Source organism: Pinus tabuliformis, chromosome 3_2 (assembly GCF_031772625.1).
Source record: "Pinus tabuliformis cultivar Carrire ecotype Pingquan chromosome 3_2, CPIR1, whole genome shotgun sequence".
In the NCBI taxonomy this organism is placed as follows: domain Eukaryota; kingdom Viridiplantae; phylum Streptophyta; class Pinopsida; order Pinales; family Pinaceae; genus Pinus; species Pinus tabuliformis.
The window spans coordinates 758,362,156-758,381,671 of NC_142302.1; the positions used below are offsets into that span (position 1 = coordinate 758,362,156).

General features: G+C 31.1%; 1 long non-coding RNA gene across 1 annotated transcript in view; it reads left to right on the forward strand.

Moving 5' to 3' along the window:
• Window positions 1–5,163: 5,163 nt before the first annotated feature.
• The window catches only part of LOC149182826 (uncharacterized), a 112,089-nt gene continuing 97,736 nt past the window's right edge, over window positions 5,164–19,516 (forward strand). The window contains exons 1-2 of the long non-coding RNA XR_016257160.1: window positions 5,164–5,923; window positions 12,176–12,267. This is a non-coding gene — a long non-coding RNA (uncharacterized LOC149182826). The remainder of the gene's footprint in view (window positions 5,924–12,175; window positions 12,268–19,516) is intronic.

Sequence of the window (19,516 nt, forward strand, 5' to 3'; positions counted from 1 at the left end):
ATAAATATAAAGGGACAACATTGGAAGCTGGACCTGGAGACGTAGCCCAGTAGGGGTGAACTCTGTCATCAAATTGTTGTTTGTGTGATACCACATATGGTATATTTTTCTCTAGTTATATCTGCAAAATTTTACTAAAATCAATAAGATTATGTGATTTTGCAAATTGATGCATTGCCCAAAGACATAAGCCAGCTTACAATTTTTTTCAAGAAACCTTCAAGTTTTTAATTTCAGATCAAGCACATAAGCCAAGAAGATTTCCCTTGGCATTATACGTCAAAGACTAGGTGGCTCAATGAAGGTGAGAAAAACATAAAATTCTTTCACAAATCGATGATTGATCATCAAAATATCCTTGCTCAAGTGCATCAATGATTATTGAAAGAGAGTTGGTCAGTTACTAATTGGTGCTCATGTCGGCTCAAATATAAATTTAATATATATATATATATATATATATATATATTAGATAACTATACAAAATATTTAAATAATGTTGGTTTGTAAAAAAATTGCATGTGAAGAAATTGGATCCCTCTTGATTCGCTCAAGGGCATTAATGATTATTGAAAGAGAGTTGGTCAGTTACTAGTTGGTGCTCATGTCGGCTCAAATATAAATTTAATTTATATATATATATATATATATATATATATATATATATATATATATATATCTTAGATAACTATACAAAATATTTAAATAATGTCAATTTGTAAAAAAAATTGCATGTGAAGAAATTGGATCCTTCTCGTTTCATGTTAGATCTGTACTTAAAATGGATCTATGCTAGTTATGATCAAATTTATATATTTATATTATGGCAATTATTAATTTACTTTAATTATTTAAAATTATAATATATATATATATATATATATATATATATATATATATATATAAAATTAAAAATCTAGTATTGAATACAATTGGAGCCAAGGTATACATTGATAAGAGCAATGAAGAAGTTGAATGCAATGGCATACACTATTAAGATGAAGAAAATTAGATTGTGTCATGAATTGTGTTGATACGTAAAATCACATAAAAAAATTCTATAAAAATTATGTTTAAATATAATATATTTTAAAACCCTAATTATGTAAATGCAAATCACAAACTATAATAATATAAACACTAATATTTTATTAAACAAACTATTGGAAAAATAAATAAAAATAAAAAACACTACTAACTTTGAAAATTTACATATCCACATGAAAAATAACATGACTAATTTTGAAAATTTTCATATCCACACATTATATCATATATGTACTTTATAATTTGAATTTTAAATGTTGAAAGTGTATAGTTTAAAAACTTTGGTATTTTAACTCAAGTCAAATCAAGTCTTATATCAAATTCAAATAAAATTTTAGTAAAAAAAATGCAAAAGAATAGATTATATTTTGTAATGTTTCATATTAAATATTATTATTATTATTATTGTTATTATTTAATTAAAAAATATAATTTAATGAATTTTGATATAAAAAGATTGAGAGAAATTTTTTTTATTCATTTTATAAATTACGAAAGGTTTTTTTTGTTATTTATTTATATTTATTTGAATTTGTTTTAATAAAAATGATATATGAAGAGTTTTTCTTTGTTATTTACTTTTTTTATATTTTTTTATATTTATTCAGTTTTTTATTGACTTGTTATTAGTTTTTCTTTGACTAAATAAATTTAAATCTATCTAAATTTTAACATTATGAAATTATTGGTTGAAATGTCTCCCTTCTTATTGTGTAATAATGACAAGAATTAAAAATTTTATGTACTCTATCATTAATTACTATATACTATATCACTAATTACTAGATACAATACGTATAAATAATTTGAAAAATAACATTATATATTAATTACTATGTACCAGAAATACAAATAATTTGTAAAATAATAATATATAAAACATTACTAATCTTTACCCCTCCCACCCTAAAACAACTAAAACAACTAGTCTCGCACTTTTGGCAATATTGACAATGTCCTTGCTGAGATTTTTGTTTGTGTAAACCAACAAGTTTGGTAATTGTAAACCAACAATTGGTTAACTATCGGTGGCTTATACCAAACATGATAGAATAACATCTTCATAATTTTGAATTAGATTTGAATTATTTAAATATTTTTTAAATTGGTAAAATGCATTAATTCTCTATAGAATGAACATTGTTTTACAAAATCATGTAAATTGTACATTTAATTTGAAATTTAAAAATTTTAAAAATGATATAATTAAAATTTAGTTTAGATTATTTTTTAAAGATATATGGTTCATTAACAAATATTTGATTACATCATAAGTGGGAGGGTATTTGAAATTAAATTAAGTATTAAATATTACATTTATATTTTATATGTAATTTAAAATATAGAGTTTTAAAGTGGATTTTAGAGTGTATATTTTAATGTAGAAAGTGTTCATTATTTAATTTGATATATTTTTTTTTTTTTGTTTTTTTTGCAAAGTATAGTAATAAGTTTGTTTCTTGATTTATATTAGTTTTTGACTTATATTGTTTTTTATTTGATATGATATTATTATACTTATGATATTACATATTCAGTTTTTCTTTCATTTTTTATTAGTTTTCTTTTAACTAAAACCAGCTCAGATCCATCTAACTTTGGATCTAACATAAACCCAGAAGGATCAAATTTGTTCAGATGCAAACTTTTTTTAGAGTGCAAAATACAATGTGTAATTTTTCATTGTTTAAATTGTATTTTTGAATGCTATATAGAGTACAACTTAAACTTGTAAGTCCAAAAATCTTTGTTGGATTTTGATAAAAAAACATATACCTAAAAAATGACTGAATTGTAAAATACTCAGACCATTTTAAAATTTTAACCATAAAAACTTTTTTTTTCAATAGCTTTATATGATATATACATAAAAAGAATTAAAGCAATATATAATATACATAATTGACATTAAAATATTGTGTAACATGTGTATCCAATTTTTTGTTATTAATATAATTTTATGTAGAAACCACGTTGAATATTTTATTATATACAAATTTAAAATATTTTTTTTAACATTTTTTTATATACATAGACATATATTAAGTTGATATCCACATGAATTAATTAGCATTGCTTGTCTAAGTTAATTTTTTATTTTATCATTGCTTTCCTATTTAGAAAATAAGTTATTTTTATTTTAAGAAGTTGATATCCACATGAATTAGTTAACATTGCTTGTACTCTATTTTAAAAATAGGTTATTTTTTATTTTAACATTGCTTTCCTATTTAGAAAATAAGTTTTTTTTAAGAGTTACCAAATTACATATCTCCCTCATATTGGACTGTAGAATAAACCTCTCTACTCAGAAAATTAAAATTTATTCAAAGTTTAACATTATGAAATGAAAATTATTGTTTTTAAATAAAATTAAAATTTATTAATTAAACATTAATAATGTGTGTATGTGAGTAGAGAATTAGTCTAGTAAAAGTTTGTGAGTCTAGGTAAAAATCATGGACACTTGAAGAATTGCAAATATTTTTTATTAGTATATTAAACTTTTCAATTCATCAAAGTTGTTAAAATAAATAAATACATATGAAAAATGATGAGTATGTTGGACAATAATCACAATCCCAAAATTAGAAGAATTAAATTGATATTAAAATAAATGTTCCAGGCAAACCATGTGTAAAACATAACATAAATAAAAATAGACAACCACATTAAAATTCATTTATGAACTACTTCATCTATGTCGAATGATAGCAATATAAAGCCTTAAGATAATAATAAACCAACATAGATCCATCTAACATGAGTTGAGAGGGATCCAATTTCTTCACGTGTAATTTTTTTATGAGCCCACATTATTTAAATGTTTTGTATAGTTATTTATTTTTTATTTTAGTTTTAGTTTTTTCATAATTTTTATGAGCCTACATCATTTAAATGTTTTGTATAGTTATTTATTTTTTATTTTAGTTTTAGTTTTTTCATAATTTTTATTTTGCCGTGCCTAGCAAAATTTCAATTCAATTTTGATGACGGACAATGTTACACATCATATTGGGCTATAGAATGAGCCTCTCAGCTCAACAAAACACTGTAGCATAGTCCAACTTTGAACAAACTATTTAAATTTTATGAAAAAAACCAAAATTTGTATAAAGGGAATATAATTAACAATTTGTTATCAAAATCTTTAAAATTTACAAATTGCATAGCCTGTTCCATAACCATTCATTCAAAAAGTGTTCAAATTGAATGTAAAATTATTTAACTTTATGAGAAAAAGCTCTACATGGTGGATAGATATTGTCCCTTCCATTAGTCCAATTAATATCTCCATGAAGGGTAGAATTCGATAGTGAAATTGTCATAAATCAAATTAATATCTCTATGAAGGGTAAAATTTGATAGTGAAATTGCCTTTCATGGCTTATTTTTTGTCATCAAATGATATTTTTTTAATTGACCGTGACTTCCAAAAGGTGTTTTTTAAAGTTATAAAATAATATTCTTAAATAGTTATTTCTAATCTTAAAAAAATATAGGATATTAGTGTAGATTTAGACTCTGTATAATTAAATATAATTTCTTTTTTTTAATTTCTTGTTTTCCAATTTTACCTCTTTTTTTTCTGGTTTTGGTTTCATGTTTCTGCATGCACTTATATATGAGCTTCTATTTTCAGTGGGGGAGAAGCATCCCCTCTGAAGAATCATCATACAACATATATAGCCGAAGCGAGCAGATTTCATCATACAACATTTTTCACCGAAGTGAAGGATTCGAACGTGGCTGGGGGTGCGAAAACCAACTGCCCCAACCAACACATTATGCACTCACGTCAAATCTTTATATTTTTTTTACTTTAATTTAATTATATTAAAACTAAACTACAGATACCGGCTATTATGTAACGTTTCAATATGACTAATTTATTAGGAATATTATAAAACACTTAATAATTATAACGATCTAAAATTCACTTAAATTTCACAGGCATGGAATAAAATCTTAAAATAATATAAACTGGTTGGTTCCGAGAGTTACAATGTGAATATATACTTCCCCCCACACAAAAAATCAAATGGTTATAATATTTCGCAACATTCCTTTCATATATTTAAAAAATTCCTAAATGATTTAAAGAAACCTAATCATATGTATGTTAAAATTCTTTCCATTATATAATTTCTCTTCAAACCTAAAGTAGATGTATGTTAAAATTCTTTCCATTATATAATTTCTCTTCAAACCTAAAGTAGAAGATAAGAAGAGCATTTTCTTTTTCTGTGGATGTGATTGGCTGGGTACATGGTCAGGCTTTAATGCGTGCCTTCCAGTGAAAGAGAGAGGATGGAGTAATGTTGAAGGGCTAAGAAGAGCAGTAGGAAACGATTTAACAAACTCATTGTGATGAAGATTTATCAGATTGATTTGGCTATATTTCACAGTTTGTGGGGAGGAAATATGTCATTGGAACAAGTCAAGCTCAAGTTTGCTTAGTGTCTTGCTGGTTTTTCAACTTTACCTTGGTTTCAGGCACGTTGTCCTCCTCGACTTGCTAGGCTCCTTGACAAACTGTCATAATCCAAGGCACAGTTGGAATGCCAACAAGACAGGGAACAAATATGACTTAACTTCTTTCATTCACATACTTCCTCCCCACGAACGATGGAGTATAGCTCACTCAATCTCAGACACTTTTGGAGCACTGAAAATTTTCAAAACTGGTGTTTGTAATTGCATTTATAACCTTGAAATAGGAATTATTTCGCCTGCATATCCTAAATGAGGGAAGGATTTATGGAATAAATCCTCTCTCTGAGGTTTTATTGGTGAATCGATCCTCTTGCTAACCCCTTATTCGACGAGAAGGGTTATGTCAGCCATTTTTGGAGCAGCGAATCAAACTTTACAGGTATACTCGGTGTTTGTAATTATATTTATCAAGTTTGCGATAAGAATCGTCTTGAAAATACTTTGAATTTAGGTAATTCCTGGTTATTTCTCCTTTAAATTCTTGGCTTATTATGTTTATTGGTCAATTTTGATTTCTGATCAGTGATTCATAGCTCCTTTAATGTTACATTTAACAACATTTTCATGCATATTATGACTGTTATGCCTTTCCTGGAGACATTCTCCACTGATCTGAAGGGTAGATATTAATATGGTTTTTAGTGCATGGATGTTGTTGCCAGGGGAACATATTTTTCATCTTGCAAATTATTTTGCAGTCACAGCAAGAGCCTGAACACCATCTAAGTTTTAGAGGTACCCATTTTTAGAGACACATTCAAGTTCTATGATTCCTGGGATTTTAGTGGAGCGTATTTTGTTCTTGATTTTCATTTTAATGACTTGTCATAATTGATTGAGAGCTCACCTCTAGCACATATCTCTGGTGTCCATGTGAACCAGGTAATGTTTGCAGAAAGGTTGCCTAATTTAGTAACCCTTAAAAGGAAGTAACAAGTTTATCTACATATACCTACATCCATGGATTTTTTTACACTTAACTATGATTGAATTCAATATCTTGAACTACAAATTTTATCTTATTGTATGTTGAAAAGAAATAGAGTAGAGATATGTAACAGGGTACAATAAGGAAAAGTACATATCCATAAACTAGAGGAAAAAAATGAACCAGTTGAAAGGAACATGCATTAAAATCATATAATGACCAAAGATATGTAGAGTAACTGAGACAGTTTATATTGCAGAAGAACAAGTTGTTCGTACAACAGGGACACATAAGAAATCCCATGAAGGTACTCCTGCTGTGCCAATCTCTTATTAGTTACAATGCATCTTCTTTCATAACTATAGGACCTCCCCCCGGGGAAAAGCTCATGGAGAAATCTTAACTGAAAACATCTTTTTATCAGAACTCAACTGATGTGGAAATCTAAAGCACTTTGTACTTCAGAGAATTTGGAAAGCCTCGGAGGTCATTCAGCCCAAAATGCAAAAGAATGATATTCACTCAGATAAGCCCAAATTTCAGTGACGTATTCTCTAATGTTGAGTTATAATGATATATCTCTGGCTGAAATGGCATGTTTTGCTACCAAGGCTCTTACAAGTTTGTTGATCTTACCCACAGGCCACGGATAGGAAGGCATGGCTAGATATGAAAGAGTTTAATATCAACAAAAGATCTTATAACAAATTACAAAATGGTACAAGCAACCAGCTATCCCATGTAGACATTTTGAAAAAAGGAAGTTAAAGAGCATTTTGAAAAAAGGAAGTTAAAGAGCATTTTGCAACCTATTTCTGCCGGCCTATTTCTGGCCTATTTACTATGACTCTTTCATTTTAGAGAATAGCAATTAACGAAGAGACACTATCTTTAACCAAAAATTTTCCAGGTGGCATAATGAGGGAAAGAAGTTAGAATTAGGGCTTCAATGGTTAGATGAATCAGTATAGATGTCCTTACTGGCCTTTCCATGAGGTCCAGAGCATTGTCATAATCTCTTAGATATTCATGTTTTTTGTTTTTATTTTTATTTTTGAAAGCTGAGTTTAGCGGAGTCAACTTTAATGTTGGATAGAAAAATGATCTGCTCACTAATGAAATCTTATCACCAAAATTTGCCAAATTTAATCAAATATTCATGTTTATCCCAGACTTGTTTGATATCACTCATAATGTCTCCAATTTAGTAGTTAATTTCTTCCCAAACCCTTCTGGAACCATATGAAAGGGCTTCGTATGACCTCTGTCGAACTCTAAAATCGAGATTTTGGAGGTCAATTTGCTTATTAGCCCTTAAATTTCTTCGTCCATGATGGTATTTGCAGGTTGATTAGATGTTTCTACGAATAGCAGGATAAGAGAGTAGTGAATGCAAAATATGAACGAGTATAAGAAAATTCTGAATCGAGTGGTATCTAATTACACCGAAGGTGTTCTATTTTGAAAGTATTTAGTACCGACTTCGTCTGCCTTTTTGTTTTCCACCGTTGGTTCAACAAACAGCCGCCATTATTTCCGCCGCTGTTCAATCGAACAGTTATCATTGTCTTCCACCACTGCGCGCTGACCATGCTCCTTCTTTAGAGGCGTCTTTGAGGGTGAAATGTTTCGGATGGTTGACGCTGCAACAACATTATTGCAGGGCATATTTCTTCGTCCCTCGGCTCCGAGGCTGTCTATACGGCCCTGTATTTGCACGTTTCATTCAATGGGATGATCGGCAATTTGACTTCTTCTGCTTGCGCTAAATTGAAACGATCATTGCCAATGGATCCTTTCTACAACGAGAATGAGTACAGGTGCCTGAGACTTGACAGCGATGCCAGCCACAATGTCTACAGGGTCGCTCCGCCACCAGGACAGAACAATGTGAGAAACTGAAGAACGGACTGGAAACTGGACCGATCTAATCAGAATTTCATACTGTCTAGAGCCTGCGGGCCTTATGGCTTAGTTGGCAACAAGGGGGTACTGGCGGATCCTTTGAATCTAATGTCGCCAGTTTTTCCACAAAACTTATTGGAAGGTCCTGATAAATGTAGAAGTTATCAGCAGCAGAGTCAGATAATTACGGAAGCATAGATGACTCTGTTCTTGTAATATCGTTAAGCCTTCCACGTGTCCACGTTTTGAGAGGATGGCTACATTATTATTTTAATTTTAAATAATTATTTTCTCTTACAATATTATTGTGATGAATGTACTTTTGGGTTTCAAGAAAGCAAATTCGCTGTCCTAATATGTGAACCTGGTAAAGTAATATGTGAACCTGGTAAAGGACAATGCCATCGAAGGAAAGCACTAATGAATTGCGTCCAGTTTGAAATAACGTTAAATATATTTTTCCCCTGGCTGTGGTGGATAGTAGACACCTTGTTTTTACAAAGTTTTAATATAAAATTATTCAAATGTGGGTCATTTTTTCCCTTAAATTAAAGTGGAAAAAATCATGGAAAGAGAAAGTAAAAGGAAATTAAAGGAATTTGCAATGAGTGCTTTTCTAAAGGTAAGAGCGTCTCTCGAAATTCCCCATGCATTAAGATAAGTGATAACACGTTGTCAAAACATGCCGCAACTTTGCAAAACAAATGGAAATTTTAATATGATTTCGAAAAAATCAGGTAAAAATTGTTGAAAATCTATACCAACATGATTTTGAGAAAATTTAATAGAAATTTTCAAAATCCGGGTTAGAGCTATCAAGCTTCAAGATTTTAGGTGTCAAGGTTTTTGAGGGTGTTGAATCCATTTCCACAATGGAAAAACGATTTGAACATTGTCATAGTTGGTTTATAGAATATTTTTTTATGCCGAATTCCAGCAAGAAATTCATCATTCTGACAAAATTGTGGCCTCTATAGACAACGCCAATAAGATATATGGAATTTGAGACATCTTTCATCTTCACGGAAATTTGAAGGATCTAACCACTCAACATAACTCATTAAAAAAACCAAAGAGAAATTGTAATAGGGTTGGAGTAGGAAATTTGCCATACAATTGATTTATATGCCACCTAAAACCCAAAGAGAAATTGTAATGGGGTTGGTGTAGGAAACTTGTCATACAATTGATTTATAAGCGTCATTTTTCACTTCCACATGCTTCCATGGCAAGTAAGCAAGCATTATTGAAATGAAATATATTTTAACACCCACGAGGCTAAAAATAGTCTATGGGACCACTAGTCTCCCTACTTTTTACTTTTCACAATTCAATCATTTCCTTATTCAAATTGATGATGAGTTGACCCAACCTTCTAATAGCACCCTCATTGAAAATACGATGCCAAGGAATATATGCTAACATATTCCCATAATTGTCCCTGATGTCTTTGAAAGCATCACATTCCAAAATGAGATGTTTTTCTGATTCCATTGCCCCAGACGTGCAAAAGGTACACATTTGTTCTTCCCAAGATTCTTTATGTATTTTCCATTGTCACACTGACGTTATTGTGAGTTAGTTCTTAATTGAGCAATAATAACCTTTTCCTGCCATGAAATGCTAGCTCCAATGTACTCTTTTTTCTTGAGATCACAAGTGAGGTTGAATTCCTAAACATAGTACTTCTTCTTTCTACCCAACTCTTTTCCCCATATATGTTTATAGAACTTCTCCATAACAAAATTATTTAGCTCCTTGCTATTTGTGGGACTAGCACTGAGATACATACTCCATTTTTGCATCTATGCGTAGTTTTGTCTCATCCATGTTTTCTTTCTTTCACTCGTGCCTTCATTGAAGATAACATTATTGATACGCAGATGCTCTACAAAATTCCATTTCTCAACTCCCGTCAAAACAAAACACATGTGCAACTCACCTTTACATCGAATGCCCTCTTCACATCTCTTTTCCCCATACACGTTTACAAAACTTCTCCATAACAAAAATCTTTAGCTCCTTGCTATTTGTGGGACTGGCATTGAGGTAGATATTCCATTTTTGCATCTACGTGTACTTTTGTCTCATCCAAATTTTCTTTCTTTCACTCATGGCTTCATTGAAGATAACATTATTGATACGAAGATGTTCTACGAAATTCCATTTCTCAACTCTCGCCAAAACAAAACACATGTGCAACTCACCTTGACAATCAAACACCCTATTCACATGGCTTAATTAATTAAGTTACATTAATAGCATGGGTGAGTGTATATAAACTATTTTAATGATTAAAATGTAGTTATGTTAGTTGAGGATCAATGTGTGTGGCCGAGTTTAGTAAATGATAGTTGAATATGGTTAAGTTGTGTCTGACAAGAGTTTATTTTGATGAACATATGGCTAACCATAATTGACTATGGTTGAATATGGTTGAGTAAGAGACTATCAATAACTAAGATTGAGTGTAGTTGACCAAGGTAGACCATGGTCTACTATGGATGACCATGTTGACCATGGGTGACTGTGGTTGACCATGGTTGACTATGTTTAAGTAAGGTTGATTATGGTTTAACATGGGGAAACCATGGTTGACTATGGTTGACCACAATTAACCATGTTTAACAAAGGTTGACTATGCTTGCCCATGAAAGACTATAAATGACCATGGTCGACAACACTTGACAATGGTGACCAAGCTTAACATGGTTAACTATTATCGCCCATGGTTGCTTGTGGTTGACCATGGTTCATTATGATTGAATATAGTTGACCAAAATATACCATGGCAAACTATGGAAGACCATGTTGACCATGGGTGACTATGATTTAACATGGTTAACTGTGTGTGACTATGCTTGATTATGGTTGAACATGGTTGACACATTTGAACATGGTTAAACATTGTTTAACATAGTTGACAATAGTTTACTATGGTTGGGTTTCATCACAATGTGATGATGATGAACAATGATATTCAATTATGCTATCAGGACATATATTCATTATCATCACAATGGCATCATGTCATTTTTTTTTAACACGTTGCAACACCAAGTTATGCTAGTCAATTTTGATGTTAATTTATGTTCATCACATGGGGACATAGGGTTTTGTTTAGCACATAATTATGTTAGGCTATAGTCATCGCATTGTAACATTGGCTTATGTTTATCACATTGAGATGTTAGGTTATGTTTGTCACATTGTGACACTAAGTTAAGTTCTTGACATTGTGACATCAACTTGGGAGCTCTATTCAACACATTATAATGTCAGGTAATGTTTGTCACATTGCAATATTGAGCAAATTTTTTCACAAACATTGGGGCATGTTTGTCACATTGTGATGTTGGGTAATGCATGACACATTACAATGTTAGGTTATGTTTGTTACATTACAACATTAGGTAATGTTTGTCACATTATGGCATTAGGATATGTTGGATTGAATCACAATGTGATGATGTTGAATGGTTATGTTTAAATGCAACATAGATTTATGCTTTTCACATTGCAACATTAAGTTATGTCCATCACATTGCAACATTGGTTTTGTTTAACACACCGTGATGTCAAGTTATGTTTGTCACAATGTGATGTCAGGTTATGTTCATCATATTTTAATGTTAGTAATGCTCAACACATTACATTGTCATGCTTTGTTTGTCACATGAAAAATTGGGTTGTGGTCAAATTTCTAGATCGATTTATGTTTGAAATAAGTGAATAGAAGTTTTGGCTAGGTTCCTTTAAAACGTTTCTAATGAACTTTTTCCTTTGTTGTGATGATAGGAACTTTGCACTGGCATGGCATATTGTGTGGAAGGAAACTTACTTGTGATGTGATGTGACACAAAGAAAACAAATTTTGCATGACCTAAAAGGTTTGCTTTCACATGACCCGAAATTTTTGTTTCTTATGATGTATCAAAATTAAAATATCTTTCCTTGTCACATTGATAGCAAATCAACTTAAACTTTGTAGATAATGATTCATACTTGTTTTAACGGCATTGTTAGTAAAATAAATTCATTTATACTATGTAGATGATGATTTAAACTTGTTCTAAGAACATTGATAGTAAGTCGAGTTTATTTTAGTGAATAATTTTGAGTCATCATTGTAATTAAATTTATTGAGTTACTTGTATTTTATAAATAAAAGCTTATGATTATTTGTGTTATTGAAACACTTTTTGAAATTATGTACTAGATTTTCAATTCTAAACTTTATTTATGAGCATGCATTTAGCAATGGAATCTATTCTTGACCATATGATCTTTCCAAATTTTCTTTTATATTATTAGCAAGACGATCTTCCTCAATCTTCTATTCCTTCGATGTATCTTTACACCTTTAGGAGCAATTGCTAGTAGTAAACTATTATGTAATCAAAATTTAACTGCCCCCTCTAACTCAGTGAGGGCTATAAATTCAAAATTGCTTGTTGTTGTCTCTCTTCATCCATACATACTTCTTTTATTTTGACTTTTTTTTTTATTGTTGTCTCTCTTCATCCATACATACTTCTTTTCTTGGGGCATTCGATATTATTATTATTATTTAATGTTTTTTTTCATCTATATATACTTTTTTTTTTTAATTTTGGGGCATTTGATATTATTATTATTATCTAATTTTAAGTATCCCTTGCCAAGCTAAGTCTATGAAGGCATACATACTCAACTTCTCTGGTTCTGAACCTATGACCTCTTAAGAGGAAACACATGCTCTTAACCATTAAGCTCACTCAAACTATATACCATTAAGAAGTTGGAGGTCCATTCAAACTGTATATCATTAAGAAATTGGAGGTCAATCTAGTCTTACCATTGAGATAGCCAAAAAATAACTAACTTAAGACTACCTAGCACACATTCCTAATTTATATTACATATTCAATTTCTGATGCCATCAATCTTTAATCTAACTAGGTGAATCAAAATCTTTCAATTTTAAAGTTGTTTCTTTTTCCAAATTTAAATTTAATCTGACTAGGTGAATCAAAATCTTTCAATTTTAAAGTTGTTTTTTTTCAAATTTAAATTTCACCCAACCAAGTGAATCAAAATCTTTCAATTTTAAAGTTGTTTTTTTTTCTTTCCAAATTTGGATTTACACATGAAATTAAGGCTTGTCTGTTCTCCATTAATTGAAGGCCCTTGATCTTTCCTAGAGCTTTAGCCGTTTTAATAGCTCGTCCCAAGCCTTCCATCATGAGGATGAAAAGAAATGGAGAGAGTGGTTCTCCCTACCTAAGGCCTCTGGAAGGAGAGAAGATTTCTGAGGGTGCACCGTTCACTAGAATTGAAAAACTGGGAGCGGTAACCATAGCCATAACCCATCTGATCCAGTCATGATCAAACCCAAATGCAGCGAGGACCTTTTTGATGTAAATCTAGTTTACCTTGTCATAAGCTTTTGCAATGTCTAGTTGCATGATCATACCGGCCTGCATTTTGCTGGTGAGAGAGTGAACTACCTCATGGGCCTGAATAATATTGTCTAGGATTTGCCTTCCTTCCACATAACTAGACTGTTCCCCGAAAATCAAAGAAGGCAGAATAGGTTTGAGTTTGTTGGCCAGAATCTTAGAAATGATTTTGTAAACAACATTGCATAAAGCAATGGGTCTGAACTTATTAGGAGTCAGGGCTGAGTCCTGTTTAGGTATCAAGGAGATGAAAGACGTGTTGAGGGCTTTCAAAATAGATCTGCTCCTTCTGCATTCCTCAACCACCTCCAAAATATCCTGCTTGACAACATTCCAATAGGCTTTGAAAAAGTCCACATTGAAACCATCTGTCCTTGGAGCTTTGCCATTCTGCATCTCTTTAATCACTGTGCTAACCTCTGCTTCAGAAACTGGTTTGTTCAGGTTGAAGTTATCTTCTCTAGACACCATTCTGGGAATATTCTTTATAATTTCCTTGATGTGATGGGCTCTGTCTGGATTGTTTTCCTTAGTGATACCTCTGAAATGTTGAACTATCACAGCTTCGATATTCTTGTGAGTGGTCTGAAGCTCCCCATTTTCATTCAATATTAAGGAGATTCTATTGTGCGTTCTATTGGCTATGGGGAACGATGGAAAAACTTAGTATTTCGTTCCCCTTCTTTGAGCGATTGAACTCTAGACTTTTGTCTCCAGAAAATTTCCTCCTATTTGCATAAATTCTCCCACTCCTGGTTGAGTTTTTCAGCTTGCTCATTCTTGGATTTCTCAAAACCTTCTGCTATCATTGCTTGGTTTAGAACCTGCATTTTGATCTCTACTGATTTCTTGTTTGCAAAAATGTTACCAAAATCCTTCTTGTTCCAATATTTTAGTTTGTTTTTTATGTACTTTAGTCTTTTGTGCAGGAGGAACATTTTGGAGCCGTGAATCTGAAGATCTTCAGACCACCATTCTTCAATATTGCTGATGAAGTCAGGGTGGGAGAGCCAGATATTTTCGAATCTGAAGGGTCTATTCTTGGGAGCATCAATTCCTTTGATTTCCAATTGGATCAGCCAGTGATCAGAGCCTCCAAATGGAAGAACACTTGCAGATATTTCAGAATCAGTGAGCATTAACTTTTCAGAGATAAAAATTTTGTCTAACTTAGAGGCAACCTGAGCGTCACCTCCTCTTTTGTTATTCCAGGTGAAAAGCCCATTTTGAGTTTCGGAGTCAACATCTTCATATCATCAATGAAAGAATTGAACCCTAATGAATCCCTATTGAGGATTCTGGTGCCTCCTTTTTTTTCTGTAAGAGATTTTATCATATTAAAGTCTCCTCCAATGATCCAAGGGATTTCTTTATGTTTACTTCTGAGATCTATCAGTGAGTTCAGTAATCTAAGCTTCTCATCTATTCTTTGGGGACCATAGACATTCATAACCAGGAAGGCATCAGACATTCCCATTGGCTGAATGATAGCTAATAGGTAATTTTCATTGCCTCCACATCTATAATACTGACTGACTGGGGGTTCCAGAGAGAAAGTATACCCCCGGTGTGTTTTCTGCTTTAAGCTCTAGAAACTCAAATTTACAGAGCCATTTGCTATGGATTTGTTTTATTTTCTGAATGGAGCATTTTGTTTCTTGAATGAAGATAATGTCCGGCATTGCTAGTTTCATTCTGTTACTTAGCGTTCCCTGTTTTTTTTTACTTCCTAGACCTCTGATATTCCAAGAGATGAACTTCATAATTAAACATTTGTAAGGAGTGGATGGTTAGATCTTTCATCTTACCTGAGTCTATCATTAGCTTTCCGCACTCCATTAGGAGCTCATTTTGCTTTTTTTTGCCTCTCTTCCTCCCTGGATTTCTGGTGGCTAGTCCTGGATTTAGTTTCATTTTTTTCACCCCTTTGAGCTCCCATTTGTGGTTATTCTTATCTTTCTCCTGTCCTTGATCCTGCGTTTTCCATAAAAACAGTTGTTGTATTCTGTTGCATTCATCTTGGGGAAGAGAATATATTCCTCCTTTGTTTCCCTGTAACAGGAAACCTTCCAGATCCAAGTTTTCCTTGTCGAGGATTTCTTGTAGTTCATGCTCTTCCATATCTATTTCACTTTGCATCATTTCTTGGTCCATTTCCATTTCCAATTCATTTCTCATTGTTTTTGTAAGAGAGTCCATGCCCGGAGAGAGATTTAAGTCCTCTTTCTTTTCTTTTTATGTTGCATCTTCCTCCGGATCTTGACTTTCTCTTATGGTCTCTTCAATTTCTTCTAGCACTTTAAACTTATTTTGGTTGCCTCTTTGCCCCTCAGTGTGTTATTGTTTAGTTCCTTTTTTTCCTCCCCTTCCTTTATTGGCCACTTTCTGAAAGTTTTCGGTATTCTTCATTGTATTGAATTTTTCTTTGTTTTCTTCTTTGCTGAGGGGGCAGTCTCTTAACAAATGCCCATGTTCGTGGAATTTTCGGCATCTAAAGGGTATATGCTCATAGTCAACCGCCTGCACCCATTCCTCATCCATCACTTCCAGGATAACTTCGTCTGAAAGAGCTCCTAATAGATCCATTTCCACACAGATTCTGGCAAAGGAGGTATATTTTCTCCTTCTTGTGGCTTCAGAAGCTTTGATATAGTGCCCTAGTTTATTACCGATGGCAGTCAACGATTCAGTTTGCCAGTAATCCAGAGGTAGAGAGTAGAGCCTTACCCACACAGGAACCGAGGAGAAAGTCTCCCTCTCTGGGACGAAATTCATTTTCCATGGTCTCATATAGAGGCCTGCTGCAGCAAAAAAATAGGGTCCTCCTTCGAATATTCTGTCTTTGTCTTCGATGTTGGAGAATACTACTGTGAAGAATCCTTTTGACCCCAGATGTAGGCCAATGCTTCCTTTGGGCTTCCAATGATACTTGATCCAAGTCTGTAAAGCCTTTTCAGTGGGCCATAGTCCCATGAATTTATAGATTATGGCGTAGGTTCCCATATGTTCTATGTGCTCCTGCAGAGCAGGGTCATTTAATATTACTTTGGGAGTGATCTCTACTTTTCGTTTGCAGGGTCCTTTTAGTTTTTTGTCTCTTGAACCTAGATTTTTGTCTTCCTCCTCTTTGACCTTTGTGCTGCTGTTTTCTTTTGTTCTGGTCCCATCTGTTTCCTTTTCATGGTATCTGGATCTGTAGTTCATATCGCTTTTGTTGTTTTCTGTGGGTCCCTTGCTGCCGTTGGCTACTGCATCTTTGTAGGAGGGAGCCGAGCTCCCTCCCCTGCCACTCTCCATACGTATCAACCTCCTCTTTGCTGAAGAACCCTAACCGCCGCGATTCCTCACCAATTCATCCCTATTAAACATCCGATAATTCAAGCTCTAGTTTCAAGTTTCAAATTATTGGTTGAAATGTCTCCCCTCTTATTGTGTAATGATGACAAGAATTAAACTTTTGTGTACTCTATCATTAATTACTATATACTATATCACTAATTACTAGATACAATAAAATATAAATAATTTGAAAAATAACATTATATATTAATTACTATGTACCCGAAACACAAATAATTTGTAAAATAATAATATATAAAACATTACTCAAGCTCTACCCCTCCCACCCTAAAATAACTAGGCTCGCACTTTTGGCAATATTGACAATGTCCTTGCTGCGATTTTTGTTTGTGTAAAAACAAGTTTGGTAATTGTAAACTAACAATTGATTAACTGTCGGTGGCTTATACCAAACATAATAGAATAACATCTTTCATAATTTTGAATTAGATTTGGATTATTTAAATATTTTTTTAAATTGGTGAAATGCATTAATTCTCTATAAAATGAACATTGTTTTACAAAATCATTTAAATTGTACATTTAATTTGATATTTAAAGATTTGAAAAATGATATAATTAAAATTTAGTTTAGATTATTTTAAATTTTTTTCCTTTAAGATACATGGTTTATTACAAATATTTGATTACATCATAAGTGGGAGGGTATTTGAAATATAAAAAGAATTAAATTAAGTATTAAATATTACATGTAATATAATGTAATACTTTGTATGTAATTTAAAATATAGAGTTTTAAAGTGGATTTTAGAGTGTATATTTTAATGTAGAGAGCGTTAACTATTTAATTTGATATATAATTTTTGTTTTGTTTTTTTTTTCAAAGTATAGTAATAAGTTGTTTCTTGATTTATATTAGTTTTTTATTTATATTGTTTTTTTATTTGATATGATATTATTATACTTATGATATAAAAACATATTTAATTTTCTTTTCATTTGTTATTAGTTTTCTTTTAACTAAAACCAGCCTAAATCCATCTAACTTTGGATCTAACATAAACCCAGAAGGATCAAATTTGTTCAGATGCAAACTTTTTTTAGCGTGCAAAATACAATGTTTAATTTTTCATTGTTTAAATTGTATTTTTGAATGCTATATAGAGTACAACTTAAATTTGTAAGTCCAACAAATCTTTGTTGGATTTAGATAAAAAAACATATACCTAAAAAATGACCGAATTGTAAAATAATTAGACCATTTTAAATTTTTTTACCATACAAACTTTTTTTTTTTCAATAGCTTAAAAAAAATAAAAAAAATTAAACAATATATAATATACATAATTGACATTAAAATATTGTGTAACATGTGTATCCAATTTTTTGTTATTAATATAATTTTATGTATAAACCAAGTTGAATATTTTATTATATACAAATTTAAAGTATTTTCTTTTAAAAAATTTCATATACATAGACATATATGAAGTTGATATCCACATAAATTAGTTAGCATTGCTGGTCTAAGTTATTTTTTATTTTATTATTGCTTTCCTATTTAGAAAATAAGTTATTTTTATTTTAAGAAGTTGATATCCACATGAATTAGTTAACATTGCTTGTGTACTCTATTTAAAAAATAAGTTATTTTTTATTTTAACATTGCTTTCCTATTTAGAATTTTTTTTTTTTTTTTTAAGAGTGACCAAATTACATATCTCCCTCATATTGGACTGCAGAATGAACCTCTCTACTCAAAAAATTAAAATTTATTCAAAGTTTAACATTATGAAATGATTTTTTTTTTTTTAAAATAAAATTTAAATTTATTAATTAAACATTAATAATGTGTGTATGTGAGTATAGAATTAGTCTAGTAAAATTTTGTGAGTCTAGGTAAAAATCATGGACATTTGAAGAATTGCAAAAGAAATAATTTTTTATTAGTATTTAAACTTTTCAATTCATCAAAGCTTAAAATAAATAAATACATATGAAAAAATGATGAGTATGTTGGACAAAATCAACAATCCCAAAATTAGAAGAATTAAAATTGATATTAAAATAAAATGTTGCAGGCAAACCATGTTGTAAAACATAACAAAAATAGAAATAGACAATGACATTAAAATTTATTTATGAACTACACCATCTATGTTCGAATGATAGAAATATAAAGCCTTAAGATAATAATAAACCAACATAGATCCATTTACATGAGTTGAGAGGGATAATAAAGCCTTAATAATAAACCAGCATAGATCCATCTAACATGAGTTGAGAGGGATCCAATTTTTCACGTGTAATTTTTTTATGAGCCTACATTATTTAAATGTTTTGTATAGTTTTTTATTTTTTATTTTAGTTTTAGTCTTTTTCATAATTTTTATTTTGT